Source organism: Salvelinus namaycush, chromosome 18 (assembly GCF_016432855.1).
Source record: "Salvelinus namaycush isolate Seneca chromosome 18, SaNama_1.0, whole genome shotgun sequence".
NCBI classification, from domain to species: domain Eukaryota; kingdom Metazoa; phylum Chordata; class Actinopteri; order Salmoniformes; family Salmonidae; genus Salvelinus; species Salvelinus namaycush.
Genome location: NC_052324.1, coordinates 39,329,611 through 39,349,610, shown reverse-complemented (window position 1 = coordinate 39,349,610; position 20,000 = coordinate 39,329,611). Strand labels below are relative to the sequence as shown.

At 42.6% G+C, this 20,000-nt stretch overlaps 1 protein-coding gene across 1 annotated transcript in view; it reads left to right on the top strand.

Moving 5' to 3' along the window:
- LOC120063427 (anthrax toxin receptor 2-like) overlaps nucleotides 1–20,000 on the top strand; it is a 147,005-nt gene that overhangs the window by 88,010 nt on the left and 38,995 nt on the right. The window lies entirely within an intron of this gene.

Here is a 20,000-nt window from a genome sequence, read left to right as displayed (position 1 = left end):
CCTGTCTTTACCTCAGTCCTGTCCTCTATGTCTTTAATACTGGAGACGTCCTGTCTTTACCTCAGTCCTGTCCTCTATACGTTTAATACTGGAGACGTCCTGTCTTTACCTCAGTCCTGTCCTCTATGTCTTTAATACTGGAGACGTCCTGTCTTTACCTCAGTCCTGTCCTCTATACGTTTAATACTGGAGACGTCCTGTCTTTACCTCAGTCCTGTCCTCTATGTCTTTAATACTGGAGACGTCCTGTCTTTACCTCAGTCCTGTCCTCTATACGTTTAATACTGGAGACGTCCTGTCTTTACCTCAGTCCTGTCCTCTATACGTTTAATACTGGAGACGTCCTGTCTTTACCTCAGTCCTGTCCTCTATGTGTTTAATACTGGACAGTAGTAGTAGTAGTAGTAGTAACAGTAACAGTAGTAGTAACACAACAGCAACAGTAACAGTAACAGTAACAGTAACAGCAACAGTAACAGTAACAGTAACAGTAACAGTAGCAGTAACAGTAACAGTAACAGTAGTAGTAGCAGTAACAGTAGCAGTAGCAGTAACAGTAACAGTAACAGTAACAGTAGCAGTAACAGCAACAGCAACAGCAACAGTAGCAGCAGCAGTAACAGTAACAGTAACAGTAACAGTAGTAGTAACAGTAACAGTAACAGTAACAGTAGCAGTAACAGTAACAGTAACAGTAGCAGTAACAGTAACAGTAACAGTAGCAGTAACAGTAACAGTAACAGTAACAGTAACAGTAGCAGTAACAGTAACAGTAGTAGTAACAGTAACAGTAACAGTAACAGTAGCAGTAACAGTAGCAGTAACAGTAACAGTAACAGTAACAGTAACAGTAGCAGTAACAGTAACAGTAACAGTAGCAGTAACAGTAGCAGTAGCAGTAACAGTAACAGTAACAGTAGTAGTAACAGTAACAGTAACAGTAACAGTAACAGTAGTAGTAGTAACAGTAACAGTAACAGTAGCAGTAACAGTAACAGTAACAGTAACAGTAGTAGTAGCAGTAACAGTAGCAGTAGCAGTAACAGTAACAGTAACAGTAACAGTAACAGTAACAGTAGTAGTAACAGTAACAGTAACAGTAACAGTAGCAGTAACAGTAACAGTAGTAGTAATAGTAACAGTAACAGTAACAGTAGTAGTAACAGTAACAGTAGTAGTAATAGTAACAGTAACAGTAACAGTAACAGTAACAGTAGTAGTAACAGTAACAGTAGTAGTAACAGTAACAGTAACAGTAACAGCAACAGTAGTAGTAACAGTAACAGTAGTAGTAACAGTAACAGTAACAGTAGTAGTAACAGTAACAGTAACAGTAACAGTAACAGTAGTAGTAACAGTAACAGTAACAGTAGTAGTAACAGTAACAGTAACAGTAATAGTAACAGTAACAGTAACAGTAACAGTAACAGCAACAGTAGTAGTAACAGTAACAGTAGTAGTAACAGTAACAGTAACAGCAACAGTAGTAGTAACAGTAACAGTAACAGTAACAGTAACAGTAGTAGTAACAGTAACAGCAACAGTAGTAGTAACAGTAACAGTAGTAGTAACAGTAACAGTAGTAGTAATAGTAACAGTAACAGTAACAGTAACAGTAGTAGTAACAGTAACAGTAACAGTAGCAGTAACAGTAACAGTAACAGTAACAGTAGTAGTAACAGTAACAGTAACAGTAGTAGTAGTAGTAGTAGTAACAGTAACAGCAGTAGTAACAGTAACAGCAGTAGTAACAGTAACAGTAGTAGTAACAGTAACAGTAGTAGTAATAGTAACAGTAACAGTAACAGTAACAGTAGTAGTAACAGTAACAGTAACAGTAACAGTAACAGTAGTAGTAACAGTAACAGTAGTAGTAGTAGTAACAGTAACAGCAGTAGTAACAGTAACAGCAGTAGTAACAGTAACAGCAGTAGTAACAGTAACAGCAGTAGTAACAGTAACAGTAGTAGTAACAGTAACAGTAGTAGTAGTAGTAACAGTAACAGTAACAGTAACAGTAGTAGTAACAGTAACAGCAGTAGTAACAGTAACAGCAGTAGTAACAGTAACAGTAGTAGTAACAGTAACAGTAGTAGTAGTAGTAACAGTAACAGTAACAGTAACAGTAACAGTAGTAGTAACAGTAACAGTAACAGTAGTAGTAGTAGTAGTAGTAACAGTAACAGCAGTAGTAACAGTAACAGTAACAGTAGTAGTAATAGTAACAGTAACAGTAACAGTAGTAGTAACAGTAGTAGTAGTAACAGTAACAGTAACAGTAGTAGTAACAGTAACAGTAACAGTAGCAGTAACAGTAGCAGTAACAGTAACAGTAACAGTAACAGTAGTAGTAGTAGTAACAGTAACAGTAACAGTAGCAGTAGTAGTAACAGTAACAGTAACAGCAACAGTAGTAGTAACAGTAACAGTAGTAGTAACAGTAACAGTAACAGTAACAGCAACAGTAGTAGTAACAGTAACAGTAACAGTAGCAGTAGCAGTAGCAGTAACAGTAACAGTAGCAGTAGTAGTAACAGTAACAGTAGTAGTAGTAGTAACAGTAACAGTAACAGTAACAGTAACAGTAGTAGTAATAGTAACAGTAACAGTAACAGTAACAGTAGTAGTAACAGTAACAGTAGTAGTAACAGTAACAGTAGTAGTAACAGTAACAGTAGCAGTAACAGTAACAGTAGTAGTAACAGTAACAGTAGTAGTAGTAGTAGTAGTAACAGTAACAGTAGTAGTAACAGTAACAGCAGTAGTAACAGTAACAGTAGTAGTAACAGTAACAGTAGTAGTAACAGTAACAGTAACAGTAACAGTAGCAGTAACAGTAACAGTAGTAGTAACAGTAACAGTAGCAGTAACAGTAACAGTAGTAGTAACAGCAGTAGTAACAGTAACAGTAGTAGTAACAGTAACAGTAGTAGTAGTAGTAACAGTAACAGTAACAGTAACAGTAACAGTAGTAGTAGTAACAGTAACAGTAACAGTAGTAGTAGTAGTAGTAGTAACAGTAACAGCAGTAGTAACAGTAACAGTAACAGTAACAGTAGTAGTAACAGTAACAGTAACAGTAACAGTAGTAGTAACAGTAACAGTAACAGTAGCAGTAACAGTAACAGTAACAGTAGCAGTAACAGTAACAGTAACAGTAACAGTAGTAGTAATAGTAACAGTAACAGTAACAGTAGTAGTAATAGTAACAGTAACAGTAACAGTAGTAGTAACAGTAACAGTAACAGTAGTAGTAACAGTAACAGTAACAGTAGTAGTAGTAGTAGTAGTAACAGTAACAGCAGTAGTAACAGTAACAGTAGCAGTAACAGTAACAGTAACAGTAGTAGTAATAGTAACAGTAACAGTAGTAGTAACAGTAACAGTAACAGTAACAGTAACAGTAGTAGTAACAGTAACAGTAACAGTAACAGTAACAGTAACAGCAGTAGTAACAGTAACAGTAACAGTAGCAGTAACAGTAACAGTAACAGTAACAGCAGTAGTAACAGTAACAGTAACAGTAGCAGTAACAGTAACAGTAACAGTAGTAGTAACAGTAACAGTAACAGTAGTAGTAACAGTAACAGTAACAGTAACAGTAACAGTAGTAGTAACAGTAACAGTAACAGTAGTAGTAGTAGTAGTAGTAACAGTAACAGTAGTAGTAACAGTAACAGTAGCAGTAACAGTAACAGTAACAGTAGTAGTAATAGTAACAGTAACAGTAGTAGTAATAGTAACAGTAACAGTAACAGTAACAGTAACAGTAGTAGTAACAGTAACAGTAGTAGTAACAGTAACAGTAACAGTAACAGTAACAGTAACAGCAGTAGTAACAGTAACAGTAACAGTAGCAGTAACAGTAACAGTAACAGTAACAGCAGTAGTAACAGTAACAGTAACAGTAGCAGTAACAGTAACAGTAACAGTAGTAGTAACAGTAACAGTAACAGTAGTAGTAGTAGTAGTAGTAACAGTAACAGCAGTAGTAACAGTAACAGTAGCAGTAACAGTAACAGTAACAGTAACAGTAGTAGTAATAGTAACAGTAACAGTAACAGTAGCAGTAACAGTAACAGTAACAGTAACAGTAGTAGTAACAGTAACAGTAGTAGTAACAGTAACAGTAACAGTAACAGTAGTAGTAGTAGTAGTAGTAACAGTAACAGCAGTAGTAACAGTAACAGTAGCAGTAACAGTAACAGTAGTAGTAATAGTAACAGTAACAGTAACAGTAACAGTAGTAGTAATAGTAACAGTAACAGTAACAGTAACAGTAGTAGTAACAGTAACAGTAGTAGTAACAGTAACAGTAACAGTAACAGTAACAGTAGTAGTAACAGTAACAGTAACAGTAGCAGTAACAGTAACAGTAACAGTAACAGTAGTAGTAACAGTAACAGTAACAGTAGTAGTAACAGTAACAGTAGTAGTAACAGTAACAGTAACAGTAGTAGTAATAGTAACAGTAACAGTAACAGCAACAGTAACAGTAACAGCAGTAGTAACAGTAGTAATAGTAATAGTAACAGTGACAGTAGTAGCTGCATTAACAGTAACAGTTAGTAGTAGTAGTAGTAGTAGTAGTAGTAGTAGTAGTGGTAACGGTAACGGTAACGGTATCAGTAACAGTAACAGTAGTAGTAGTAACATTATTATTAGTAGTAGTATTAGTAGTAGTAACAGTAGTAGTAGCAGTAGTAGTAACCGTAATAGTAACAGTGACAGCAGTAGTAATAGTAACAGTAACAGTAGTAGTAACAGTAACAGTAACAGTACAATTTAGCATAATATACTCCAAAGACTTAAGGTGCTGAGTTTCTCTCCTTTACATTTCTCTGTTTCTCACGCTCTCTGTCTGTCTGTCTGTCTGTCTGTCTGTCTGTCTGTCTGTCTGTCTGTCTGTCTGTCTGTCTGTCTGTCTCTGTTTCTCACGCTGTCTGTCTGTCTGTCTGTCTGTCTGTCTGTCTGTCTGTCTGTCTCTGTTTCTCACGCTGTCTGTCTGTCTGTCTGTCTGTCTGTCTGTCTGTCTGTCTGTCTGTCTGTCTCTGTTTCTCACGCTGTCTGTCTGTCTGTCTGTCTGTCTGTCTGTCTGTCTCTGTTTCTCACGCTGTCTGTCTGTCTGTCTGTCTGTCTGTCTGTCTGTCTGTCTGTCTGTCTGTCTGTCTGTCTGTGTCTCTCTCGCTCTCTTTTTTATTACATACACTGAAAAACAATATAAACTCAACATTTTACTGAGTTACAGTTCATATGAGGAAATCATTCAATTGAAATAAATTCATTAGGCCCTAATCTATGGATGTCACATGACTGGGAATACAGATATGTATCTGTTGGTCACAGATACCTTAAACAGAAAGTAATGGAGTGGAACAGAAAACCAGTCAGTATCTGGTGTGATCCCCATTTGCCTGATGCAGCGCGACACATCTCCTTCACATAGAGTTGATCAGGCTGTTGATTGTGGCCTGTGGAATGTTGTCCCACTCCTCTTCAATGGCTGTGCGAAGTAGCTGGATATTGGCGGGAACTGGAACACACTGTTGTACACGTCGATCCAGAGCATCCCAAACATGCTCAATGGGTGACATGTCTGGTGAGTATGCAGGCCGTGGAAGAACTGGGACATTTTCATCTTCCAGGAATTGTGTGCAGATCCTTGTGACATGGGGCCGTGCATTATCATGCTGAAACATGAGGTGATGGCGGTGGATGAATGGCGCGACAATGGGCCTCAGGATCTTGTCACAGTATCTCTGTGCATTCAAATTGCCATTGATAAAATGCAATTGTGTTCGTTGTCTGGAGCTTATGCCTGCCCATACCATAACCCCACCATGGGACACTCTGTTCACACCGTTGACATCAACAAACTGCTTGCCCACACAATGCCATACACGTTGTCTGCCTACTGCCCGGTATTGTTGAAACCGGGATTCATCCGTGAAGAGCACACTTCTCCAGCGTGGCCATCGAAGGTGAGCATTTGCCCATTGAATTCAGTTATAATGCCGAACTTCAGACAGGTCAAGACCCTGGTGAGGACGACGAACACGCAGATGAGCTTCCCTGAGACGGTTTCTGACAGTTTATGCAGAAATTCTTTGGTTATGCAAACCCACAGTTTCATCAGCTGTCCGGGTGGCTGGTCTCAGATGATCCCGCAGGTGAAGAATACGGATGTGGAGGTCCTGGGCTGACGTGGTTACACATGGTCTGCGGTTGTGAGGCCGGTTGGACGTACTGCCAAATTCTCTAAAACGATGTTGGAGGCGGCTTATAGTAGAGAAATTAATATTCAATTATCTGGCAACAACTCTGGTGGACAGTCTTGCAGTCAGCATGCCAATTGCACGCTCCCTCAAAACTTGAGACGTCTGTGTGTCATTGTTTTGTGTGACAAAACTGCGCATTGTAGAGCGGCCTTTTATTGTCCCCTGCACAAGGTGCACCTGTGTAATGATCATGCTGTTTAATCAGCTTCTTGATATGCCACACCTGTCAGGTTGATGGATTATCTTGGCGAAGGAGAAATGCTCACGAACAGGGATGCTAGAGAAATAAGCTTTTATTATTTCAGCTCATGAAACATGGGACCAACACTTGACGTTTTATATTTTTGACTCCGTGTAGATCTGGCGTCTCCCTAAACAACAGGAAGCAGATTGTACAGTCAATTTTCCTGACGTTTCTTGAGTATGGTGACATCATTTACCAGAATGCATCAGCCACTACTCTTAAACCTTTGGATTCTGTCTACAATAGCTCCTTTTGCTTAATCACAGGTGCTAGTTTTTATAGTCATCACTGCATCCTGTATCAAAAGGCTGGCTGGTTCTCATTAGTCCCTTAGATCACTTCACTATTCCCTTTTTGTTTACAAAGCTCTACTACCCAATCTACTGACTTACCTAACTTTGTTATTGAAGTGTAAAAACATGACATACCAAACCCGGTCACAGGGTTGGTTAACTCTTCAAGTTCCTCGGAACTCCACCAAATTTGGTAAATCCGCTTTTAGTTTTAATGTGCCTCACTACTGGAACAATTTGCAGAACTCATTACAATTGGATGTTCTGCTGCCGCTCGGACTGTTTTAGGGTTGATTGAGGACCTAGTAGCTGAGCTGTTGTTCATCAACGTTGTGTTTTGTTTTACGTTGTATTTGGTTGTTGTATTGCTTTGATCAGAGCACCCATGGGAATGAGACCCTGGACTCAATTGGTCTTTCCTGAATAAATAAAGAATTAATCAATAAATAACACTGGGAGTTTTCACCGCCAAGATATGTTATTGTGTTTGGTAAACATTTGTGATGATGTTGATCAGTGAATGAGATCACTCAGGCAGATAAATAAACAATTTGTCTTAGGTTTATCGGCAGCTGTGTGTGTGTGTGTGTGTGTGTGTGTGTGTGTGTGTGTGTGTGTGTGTGTGTGTGTGTGTGTGTGTGTGTGTTGTATCTTCACCCATGGGAAATAGCTAACCTGTGTAATGAAGTGGCTAATACACAGGAAATGACACACGGTTGTGTAAAGAGAACTCTACTACATGTTATTTGTCCTTCCTGATTTCACAGTTAAATGGAACTAAGTGGTTGCTAACCAAACCAAATCCTGGTGATGAGTTGCCATGAGTTACCAGACATACAGATGGACAGACATGAGAGTACTGTATCCTGTCCCTCCCCGGTGTCCTTTCGGATGCCTAACCTTGGCGCTGTATTTCAAGTTCTTGATCAAGTCTGTGGCGAGGTGCTACCATAAGGGATCAACATCTGAGGAGTTCCAGGCAGGTAGGGGAGGGAGGGAGGGGAGGGAGGGAGGCGGGAGGAAGGGGAGGAGAGGCAGGGGAGAGTCCCAGGCAAACTGGTGGCAGGCAGGTAGGGGAGGGAGGGAGGGAGGCGGGAGGAAGGAGAGGGAGGGAGGCAGGGGAGAGTCCCAGGCAGACTGGTGGGAGGCAGGGTGGGCCACCACAGAGCACAGTGAAGAGGAGTGTAGAGAAGAGGGCAGACATGGAAAGGAGGTAGGGGAGAGGGAGGACAGGAGGGGGCGGTGGTCTTTGATGACCGACAGCAAGCCCCCGGGGTCATGAATGTTTCAGCGAGCTGATCGGCAGTGCAGTGTTACAAAAACTCATACAGGTGTTAGGAAGCAGGTTGTCACAAACATCTGTTCAGCATGGGGACCTCGGGGTCTTTCCCTCGCTCCTCTCTCTCCCTCCATCCGTCTATCCCTCCTCCCTCCCTCCTTCTCTGAGCCCCACAAACCAGGCTGCTGCAGTGGAGAGAGAGCGAAGAGAAAGAGAGAGCGGGAAAGAGAAATAGAGCAGAGGGAGAGGGCCCCAGGACCACGGCTGGGGAGAGAAAGAAAGAATGAGCGGGTTGAGGGGAATGGAGAGAGAGAGGGGAAAACGAACAGCCAGTTTTTTGGTCTCACATTTAACGCCTGAGGGCGTGCAACACCAAAGGTAGAGCGGGGTTTGGCCACAGCTGTGGTGCGGCTCTCGCCCCAGGGCAGGGGAGCAGAGATCTGATGTGGTTTGACTGTGTTGTCGTGGAGACCGGGGAGACAGGGAGCCACTTCAGAGCCAAGTTAGCAACCCAACATCTGCCACTAAGTTTTAGCCCTGCTAGGGATCCACTGGGAACAGCAGGTAGAGAAAGCGAGGGATGGAGGGAGGGATGAAGGGAAGGATGGAGGGAGGGAGAGGGAAGGCTGGCCTTACTATGCTGCTGGTGGTGTGGCTGAATATATCAGTGGATGGAGTACCAGCCTACAGCATGTTTTGATTGAACTCAGGGAAGGTAAGGTACATTTTGAAAGTTCATGTTATGGATTTGATTTCATGTTTAGTTTTTTTCCATCTGTTTTCATACAAATAAATAAAATAAATGAAAGGGAGCTTGATGAAGGAAACAGAAAAGGGAGCTTTACAGCACATCTCTCCCCTACTAGAAGGGAACTTTACAGCACATCTCTCCCCTACTAGAAGGGAACTTTACAGCACATCTCTCCCCTACTAGAAGGGAACTTTACAGCACATCTCTCCCCTACTAGAAGGGAACTTTACAGCACATCTCTCCCCTACTAGAAGGGAACTTTACAGCACATCTCTCCCCTACTAGAAGGGAACTTTACAGCACATCTCTCCCCTACTAGAAGGGAACTTTACAGCACATCTCTCCCCTACTAGAAGGGAGCTTTACAGCACATCTCTCCCCTACTAGAAGGGAGCTTTACAGCACATCTCTCCCCTACTAGAAGGGAGCTTTACAGCACATCTCTCCCCTACTAGAAGGGAGCTTTACAGCACGTCTCCCATACTAGAAGGGAGCTTTACAGCACATCTCTCCCCTACTAGAAGGGAGCTTTACAGCACGTCTCCCATACTAGAAGGGAGCTTTACAGCACATCTCTCCCCTACTAGAAGGGAGCTTTACAGCACATCTCTCCCCTACTAGAAGGGAGCTTTACAGCACGTCTCCCATACTAGAAGGGAGCTTTACAGCACATCTCTCCCCTACTAGAAGGGAGCTTTACAGCACGTCTCCCATACTAGAAGGGAGCTTTACAGCACATCTCTCCCCTACTAGAAGGGAACTTTACAGCACGTCTCTCCCCTACTAGAAGGGAGCTTTACAGCACGTCTCCCCTACTAGAAGGGAGCTTTACAGCACATCTCTCCCCTACTAGAAGGGAACTTTACAGCACGTCTCTCCCCTACTAGAAGGGAACTTTACAGCACGTCTCTCCCCTACTAGAAGGGAACTTTACAGCACGTCTCTCCCCTACTAGAAGGGAGCTTTACAGCACGTCTCTCCCCTACTAGAAGGGAGCTTTACAGCACGTCTCTCCCCTACTAGAAGGGAGCTTTACAGCACGTCTCTCCCCTACTAGAAGGGAGCTTTACAGCACGTCTCTCCCCTACTAGAAGGGAACTTTACAGCACGTCTCTCCCCTACTAGAAGGGAGCTTTACAGCACGTCTCTCCCCTACTAGAAGGGAGCTTTACGGCACATCTCCCCTACTAGAAGGGAACTTTACAGCACCTCTCCCCTACTAGAAGGGAGCTTTACCTCACACCTCTCCCCTACTAGAAGGGAGCTTTACAGCACGTCTCCCATACTAAAAGCTACAGATCTGGCCATTGTCCAAGATGTATAATGTCACTTGAGCGTTTCCCCTGAATACATTGAAGCCTATTAAAATCATGGCAGTGATAACACATACCTTATTAGCTGCATTGCTACAGACGGACGGCCAGTCTCCTTAGGGCAGGCTTGTAATGAGAGAGAGAGACATGTTGTCTTGTCTAACAAGACAACATGTTAGACAGCAGTGGACCTGGGCCCCCTCTCTCTCTCTCTCTCTCTCTCTCTCTTTCCTGTCTCTCTCTTTCCTGTATCTCTCTCCTCTCTTTGTTTAACTGTGTCCCCTTGTCTCCCAGTCTGTGACAGCGTTTTCATTTAACAGCCATCAGTCATGTTGTGAACACTGCTCTGAGACCAGTTTAATTAAGTGACTGATAGCAGGAGGAGAAGGAGGAGGGGGGACAGGGACTCTTCAAGAAAGCATGCCATCAGATGGAAGGAGGGAGGAAGCGGGAGAGAAAGGGAGTGAGGAGGAGGAGGGCAGTTTAGTATGCTGGCTTAGGAACTCCTTTTGCATTCAGGAAATAATGCCAATCAAATGGAGTAAGGGAGGGATAGAGGGAGGGAGGGGGGGAGGGGGAGGGAGGGAGTGGGAAGAGGTAGGGAGGGGGAAGAGGGAGGGAGGGAGGGAGGGAGAAAGAAGAGGGAGGGGGAAGAGGGAGGGAGGGAGGGAGGGAGGGAGGGAGGGAGAGAGAGGGAGAGAGAGGGAGAGAGAGGGAGAGAGAGGGAGAGAGAGAGAGAGAGAGAGAGAGAGAGAGAGAGAGAGAGAGAGAGAGGAGGGGGAAGGGGGAGGGAGGGAGAGAGAAGAGGTAGGGAGGGGGAAGAGGGAGGGAGGGAGAGAGAAGAGGGAGGGAGAAAGGAGGGAGGGGGAAGAGGGAGGGAGGGAGGGAGAGAGAAGAGGGAGGGAGAAAGGAGGGAGGGGGAAGAGGGAGGGAGGGAGAGAGAAGAGGGAGGGAGAAAGGAGGGAGGGGGAAGAGGGAGGGAGGGAGAGAGAAGAGGTAGGGAGGGGGAAGAGGGAGGGAGGGAGAGAGAAGAGGGAGGGAGAAAGGAGGGAGGGGGAAGAGGGAGGGAGGGAGAGAGAAGAGGGAGGGAGGGGGAAAGGGAGGGAGGGGGAAGAGGGAGGGAGGGAGGGAGGGAGAGAGAAGAGGGAGGGAGGGGGAAAGGGAGGGAAGGGAGGGAAGGGGAAGAGGGAGAGAGAAGAGGGAGGGAGGGGGAAGAGGGAGAAGAGGGATGAGACAGAGAAAGGAAGGGGAGGAAATGGTGGTACTCTATGTTGGCATAGGGCAGGCTGAGGGGCACCAGGGTTACGAAGCATGGCATACTGTAGCCTGGCTGGGTTGGGCTTGGCTTGGCATAGGTTGGTGTTCCTCGAAGTCCCAGTCATGGACATGGCCAGGCGTATGGCACTGTGTATCACTCTGTCTGCACCACCGATTAGTAGTGTGACTCTCTCTTACCAGAGAGGACTGGATCAGGCTTGAGAGAGCCAGCCACATAGTTGACTGTTTCCCTGTTTGTTTGTGTACAGAGTGAGTCACTGTAGCAGACTGGCTGATGGACTGGAGTGTCAGTACAGGGCACTGAAAGGCCAACACGTTCAGCAGGACTGATGGAGAATGGCAATGGAATTCAATGGATTCCAATCGATTCAATGGTATTTTAGTCCTTCGTGAGTTATTATATATTTAAATCAGATCTTTGTTTCCTCCTGTAAATAGTGCCTTGTTATCGGCCTGGAAGTTGTCACACCACTAAAATGTCCTGTTCCATCAAATGTACTACAGAGTTTAATATCCAGCAGGATTGGAAATAATTTGGCAGTGGATATTAGGTTGAAACGAGCCACCAGATCAGAGAGCATGACATTAAGTCATTAACAGGCTAATTGGAATTAAACCATGGTGTCAGGAACAACAAATCATTTTAAAACAACAGAACATTGTTTTGTTTCACATTTTTGTTTACAAAGTGGTGGCCGTCACCCCTTAGTTGTTTTTGTTCTCAGTTGTTCTTAGTTGTTCTCAGTTGTTCTTAGTTGTTCTCATTTGTTCTTAGTTGTTCTTAGTTGTTCTTAGTTGTTCTTAGTTGTTCTCAGTTGTTCTCATTTGTTCTCAGTTGATCTCAGTTGTTCGCCGTTGTTGTAAGTTGTTCTCAGTTGTTCTCAGTTGTGTGAGGTGGTGGGGTGCTGGGGTGTGTGAGGTGGTGGGGTGTGTGAGGTGGTGGGGTGCTGGGGTGTGTGAGGTGGTGGGGTGTGTGAGGTGGTGGGGTGTGTGAGGTGGTGAGGTGCTGGGGTGTGTGAGGTGGTGGGGTGTGTGAGGTGGTGGGGTGCTGGGGTGTGTGAGGTGGTGGGGTGTGTGGATGTGTGGTTCTGGTATGGTTTGGTCTGGTCTGTTATGGTCTGGTCTGGAGAGGTGGTGGGGTGTATGGATGTGTGGTTCTGGTCTGATATGGTTTGGTCTGGTCTGTTATGGTCTGGTCTGGAGAGGTGGTGGGAGGTTGGAGGAAGAAGTACAAAGGTGGGAGAGAGAATATTACAGGAGACAAAATTATGGACTGAGAGAGATGAGAGACAAAAATGAGGTCCATAATTATTAATTACATTTATTGAGTCATTAGATTTCCCCCAAACATTTTATTCTTAATAAAACCCTTGTGATTTTATGAGAATAAATAAAAAATGTTTTGCAGGAAGTAAATCTTTCTAGTTAATTGTGCCTATTTTGTGGAAAAGTCAAACATGGCATACAATATAAATTAAATTGAGCACAATAAGCTGTTTATCAGATGTGGATATCAGCTCAGGACCATTTTAATATATTTTAATATATTTTATCTGCTTTTGCAGATTCCAGCTTCTTTTCCAAGTAATTTTCATTGTCTGGATTAAAGCTTTATTTTCTTCAGCTGTGTTCTTAATCCAATCCATTACATAGTATATTATTTTAATATTCTTATGCGTGTTTTCAGAAGATGATGTTGTTGTGTGTTTCCCGGTAGAGTGTTTTCAGAAGATGATGTTGTTGTGTGTTTCCCGGGTAGAGTGTTTTCAGAAGATGATGTTGTTGTGTGTTTCCCGGTAGAGTGTTTTCAGAAGATGATGTTGTTGTGTGTTTCCCGGGTAGAGTGTTTTCAGAAGACATGTTGTTATTGTTGTTGTCTGGGGGTCCACATGGTTTGGAAATCCCTCCCTCCCTCTTCTCACTTCCTTTCTTTTCCTGTCTTTTTATTTCCTCTCCTTTTGTCTGTTTGTTTTTGATTGGTTAGTTAGGAATAAGCTGGTACCTGCAGTCTGAAAGGGGGGGGGGGGGGGGGTGTTTGGCATCTCCGTCTCCGTTAGCTAGTTGTCCCTACGTTCTCCTCTCTGCTGCCTGATCAGATGTGACCTGCTGTACCCAGTGCTGCTTTTTCACCCACAATCCTTCAGACTGGCCGTGACACACACCGTTACACACACACACACCGAGACCCCCCCCCCCCCCCCCCCCCCCGCCCCCCCCCCCCCCTCCATCACCTATTAAAATCAAAGCCCTGGTTGGGCGCCGAGCGCTGGAACGCTAGATTTAATTATAGTACATTATTGTTAATGTCAGCGTTACAGGAGAAGAGGACCTCTCTCTCTGTCTGTCTGTCGCACGCATTAGGCTACTCTCTGACAGATGTATACAGGAATCACACGCAATCTCAGTAATCTATTCTAATGCAAGCCTCATCCAAGTCCCCTTGATTTGAATGTTTAAAAAGACGTAACCCCGGGTTACGGGTATTTGTGTTATGCGGCGAATATGTTTTGGGTGAATATTCAATGATGCTAGTGTTTTTGTATGCATTAATATAATGGTGTGTTAACGCTCTCTAACATGTTTTGAAGGCCTATCGGGGAAATCTTATCAGCAGTTGTTATGAGTAAAATGCACTTGATTTTATAAAAACAAATACTGTATTCAAATAAACATATACTGTATCAGGTCTCTTCAAACTCATCATGTAACAAAATAAACAGAAGCTTTGTTATTGTCTCCCAAAAGACGGAGTAATTATTTAGAATAGTTTGGTTTTTGGTTTACAGATGAGGAAATTATAGTTCTGTAAGAGAAAATGTTTAAATATAATTCCAATATTTATATGTTGACAACTTGTAGTAATTATTATATTATATCCACTCCTATTATAAATTAATATTCTATGTTTAAAAAAAAATCTGATTCCTCCTAAATGTATTCCTTTGAAGATGTTGTTTCTTGCCTTTTCAGTGTTGAATTGAATTTCTGCATTTTATCAGTTGTAATTTATTTCTGTATAGTCTAATTTAGTTTGTGTCTCTTTGAGCTCAGACTGTAAAGCCCGGGGTATGTTTTAGCAGACGTCTAGTGTACAGCTAATTTATGACAACGTCTTAGACTAAATAGGCAGAGGTACTGAGCCTCACTCCTATTGTGAACGGAATAGACCGCATAGTGAGCAGCGGAGGAAATGTTCCTCTATTCATCATTATGGTTTGGAGTCCGGTGTAACACACACACACACACACACACACTACACACACACACACACACACACACACACACACACACACACACACACACACACACACACACACATTATATAACTAACTATAGACTGCCCAGCCCAGAGTAGAGGAGAAGACCACTGGTAAGTTAACTGGTTGAGTATCAGTCTCCAAAGGTCAGTGATGAGAATTAGCCGTGATCTAGCGGCAACCCGTCAGACAGACCTGTCACTGACTGGCTGCCAAGACACACGCAGACACACACACACACACACACACACACACACACACACACTAGCCGTGATCTAGTGGCGACCCGTCAAACACGTCACTGACTTGCTGCCAAGAGGTCACCCTTCACCCAATTACTGCCCTGCATTTCGTTAACTCCTTCCTGTCCGCCTGGCAACCACCCGGGACACAGCCACCGATTTTGTTATTTAATTAGCTTGATTATGCAAATGAGCGTTATCATGCATATGAACGGCTCTAGACCTCTTTCTCTTGTAGTAAACTGTATGCCGGACAACTATTAAAAGCAGTTTTATTTCTATTTGACACTAATTAATTGCACTCGTTAAAGCATGACTGTTGCTGCTCGCTCCTTCGTGAGGTTAAATGATCTCAAGCGGGAAGTTAACTGTCCACCAACACAAAGAAGTGTGCTTCTGGGCTCGCCGCTGCTGTAACAACGCCTTAGACCAGTTCTTATACTGTGGCTACAGTAAATCATTATATTTTTTTACATTTTAAACTGATCTTAGACCAGTTCATATACTGTGGCTATAGTAAATATGAATTATATGTTTTACCTTTTAAACTGATCTTAGACCAGTTCGTATAACGTGGCTACAGAAGATTTGTAACCTCCCAGTATATCTTAATGTGATAGGTGTCAAATCAGAGTTTATTGGTCTCATACACAGATATGCAGATGTTCAAATCAAATTGTGTTGGTCACATACAAATGGTTAGCAGATGTTAATGTGAGTGTAAATAAATGCTTGTGTGTCTAGCTCCAACAGTAATACCTAACTAAATGCTTGTGTTTCTAGCTTCAACAGTGCAGTAATACCTAACTAAATGCTTGTCTTTCTAGCTCCAACAGTAATACCTAACTAAATGCTTGTCTTTCTAGCTCCAACAGTAATACCTAACTAAATGCTTGTGTTCATAGCTCCAACAGTGCAGTAATACCTAACTAAATGCTTGTGTTCCTAGCTCCAACAGTGCAGTAATACCTAACTAAATGCTTGTGTTTCTAGCTCCAACAGTAATATCTAGCTAAATGCTTGTGTTTCTAGCTCCAACAGTAATACCTAGCTAAATGCTTGTGTTTCTAGCTCCAACAGTGCAGTAGTACCTAACTAAATGCTTGTGTTTCTAGCTCCAACAGTGCAGTAATACCTAACTAAATGCTTGTGTTTCTAGCTCCAACAGTAATATCTAGCTAAATGCTTGTGTTTCTAGCTCCAACAGTAATACCTAGCTAAATGCTTGTGTTTCTAGCTCCAACAGTAATACCTAGCTAAATGCTTGTGTTTCTAGCTCCAACAGTGCAGTAGTACCTAACTAAATGCTTGTGTTTCTAGCTCCAACAGTAATATCTAGCTAAATGCTTGTGTTTCTAGCTCCAACAGTGCAGTAATACCTAACTAAATGCTTGTGTTTCTAGCTCCAACAGTAATATCTAGCTAAATGCTTGTGTTTCTAGCTCCAACAGTGCAGTAATACCTAACTAAATGCTTGTGTTTCTAGCTCCAACAGTAATACCTAGCTAAATGCTTGTGTTTCTAGCTCCAACAGTGCAGTAGTACCTAACTAAATGCTTGTGTTTCTAGCTCCAACAGTAATATCTAGCTAAATGCTTGTGTTTCTAGCTCCAACAGTAATACCTAGCTAAATGCTTGTGTTTCTAGCTCCAACAGTGCAGTAGTACCTAACTAAATGTTTGTGTTTCTAGCTCCAACAGTGCAGTAATACCTAACTAAATGCTTGTGTTTCTAGCTCCAACAGTAATACCTAGCTAAATGCTTGTGTTTCTAGCTTCAACAGTGCAGTAGTACCTAACTAAATGTTTGTGTTTCTAGCTCCAACAGTGCAGTAATACCTAACTAAATGCTTGTGTTTCTAGCTCCAACAGTAATACCTAGCTAAATGCTTGTGTTTCTAGCTCCAACAGTGCAGTAGTATCTAACTAAATGCTTGTGTTTCTAGCTCCAACAGTAATATCTAGCTAAATGCTTGTGTTTCTAGCTCCAACAGTAATACCTAGCTAAATGCTTGTGTTTCTAGCTCCAACAGTGCAGTAGTACCTAACTAAATGTTTGTGTTTCTAGCTCCAACAGTGCAGTAATACCTAACTAAATGCTTGTGTTTCTAGCTCCAACAGTAATACCTAACTAAATGCTTGTGTTTCTAGCTCCAACAGTAATACCTAGCTAAATGCTTGTGTTTCTAGCTCCAACAGTGCAGTAGTACCTAACTAAATGCTTGTGTTTCTAGCTCCAACAGTAATATCTAGCTAAATGCTTGTGTTTCTAGCTGCAACAGTAATACCTAACTAAATGCTTGTGTTCCTAGCTCCAACAGTAATACCTAGCTAAATGCTTATATATATATATATAAGCAGAATATATATATATATATATATATATATATATATATATATATATATATATATATATATATATATACAGTATGTGAGATTTACTTGTACCCTCCTACACACATACACACAAAACAGTTCACCCTCAATTGTTCTGCTGTCACGACTTCGGCCGAATTTGGTTCCTCTCCTTGTTCGGGCGGTGTCCGGCGGTCGATGTCACCGGTCTTCTAGCCATCGCTGATCCATTTTTCATTTTCCATTTGTTTTGTCTCGTTGTCCCACACACCTGGTTTTCATTTCCCAATTACTGGTCATGTATTTCACCCTCTGTTTCCCCCCCATGTCTTTGTGTGTGATTGTTCTTTGTTCAGGTCGGAATGTTCCGGCTGGTTTGTACCGGGTGCTGTTTATCACCCATGTTTTGTGGCAACCGTTCTTTTTTGCACTTTGTAAATTGTTTACTTTGTGCTGTCGAGTAAAGTGCGTTGTTTCACTCGTCTCTGCTCTCCTGCGCCTGACTTTATACACCAGCTACACCCACCAACCTGACATTGCATTTCTTGCGAATATTATACCATCTTAGATAAAAAAAAAAAAAAAAGAGGCCTCGTATTTGATCAATATGTCATTCCTCATTATAATAGATGTTTGGGATGCTGATGATAAAATGTCATAAAGCAGCTGATTAACCTCGATGACCGCGTGATCTTTTATAATGGATACGTTGTCTCACCTTAAATCCGATGACAGATTTAATGAATGGATCGTTGATGTAATTAATGTTTTTGTTAATTGTTTTCGAGTCATAAAGGACAGTAGCTGATCAAAGATAAGTGTTAAGGTGTTTATATGTGCTGTAACTGTCAAATAGAGACGATTAAAGTCCATTTCTACTTCAACATTAGGCCTATTTTTTGTCCTTTTAAAAGATTGTAGATGTCAAAACATATCCCACTGCGGTCACTTAAAGCCACATAAAGCCCTGCTTCTAGTCAACCCATCTATTCTATAAAGCCCTGCTTCTAGTCAACCCATCTATTCTATAAAGCCCTGCTTCTAGTCAACCCATCTATTCTATAAAGCCCTGCTTCTAGTCAACCCATCTATTCTATAAAGCCCTGCTTCTAGTCAACCCATCTATTCTATAAAGCCCTGCTTCTAGTCAACCCATCTATTATATAAAGCCCTGCTTCTAGTCAACCCATCTATTCTATAAAGCCCTACATCTGTCTGTCTGTCTGTCTGTCTGTCTGTCTGTCTGTCTGTCTGTCTGTCTGTCTGTCTGCGTAAGCGTCTCTGAATCCCAGTCTTTGTGAGTGCAGATGTAGCTTTCACTCCAGTGTTCACACACACACACACACACACACACACACACACACACACACACACACACACACACACACACACACACACACACACACACTAGCAGATGTAGATGTATTGTGGTGTTCTCTACAGTCTTAGTAATGTTGAACCTGTCAGATGGTCATACCAGGGACAGACTTCTCCACTGTCTTCACCACTAAGCTGGCTTTATATTGTCAGTTTCACACCAGTCGCCAACACAACTTTACAGACTCTAGTTGAGTTTTTTCCTTTGTTGGTTATTTCTTTCTCTCTTTCACTCTCTCGTTCTTCCGTCTGTCTCGCCCTCTCTTTCGCTATTTCTCGCTTAATGTACAGTATCCCTTCTTTCTTAAAGGGGCAGTGCTGTGAAAAATGTGATTTTTTTTCCGTTTACATGTTTGTTTTTAAGGTCGAAATACCACTAATTCCATTGTTGTATAACAGCTGTTGAAAAGAAATGACTGGAATTTCAGCCTGTTCAGGTGGGATGGAACTTCTGGTCAACATCATGACATCACAATGTGATCTGATTATATTAGACCAATGACTGTTCATCTGGGTAAGGGTATGGGCTGTAGACCATCCTATCAGCCAATCATGTCTGTGTATGTGAATACACTACGTGACCGAAAGTATGTGGACATCTCCTCTTCAAACATCTCATTCCAAAATCATGGGCATTAATATGGAGTTGAATTAATCCCAAAGGTGTTTCGATGGGATTGAGGTCAGGGCTCTGTGCAGGTCAGTCAAGTTCTTCCACACCGATCTCTAACAAACCACTTATGTATGGACCTCGCTTTGTGCATGGGGGCATTGTCACGCTGAAACAGGAAAGGGCCTTCCCCAAACTGTTGCCACAAACTTGGAAGCACAGAATCGTCTAGAATGTCATTGTATGCTGTAAGATATCCTTTCAATGGAACTAAGGGCCCCAACCATGAAAAACAGCCCCAGACCATTATTCCTCCTCCACCAAACTTTACATTTGGCACTATGCATTGGGGCAGGTAGCGTTCTCCTGGCATCCGCCAAACCCAGATTCGTCTGTCGGACTGTAGGATGGTGAAGCATAATTCTCCAGAGAACGCGTTTCCACTGTTCCAGAGTCCAATGGCGGCGAGCTTTAAACGACTCCTTCTGACGCTTGGCATTGCGCATGGTGATCATAGGCTCGTGTGCAGCTGCTCGGCCATGGAAAACCATTTCATGAAGCTCGCGACAAACAGTTCTTGTGCTGAAGTTGCTTTCAGAGGCAGTTTGGAAATCAGTAGTGAGTGTTGCAACCGAGGACAAAATTTCTGCGCTTCAGCACTCAGCGGTTACACTTGACTGCATGGCAGACATTTGGAATGGTGGCATCTTATGACGGTGCCACG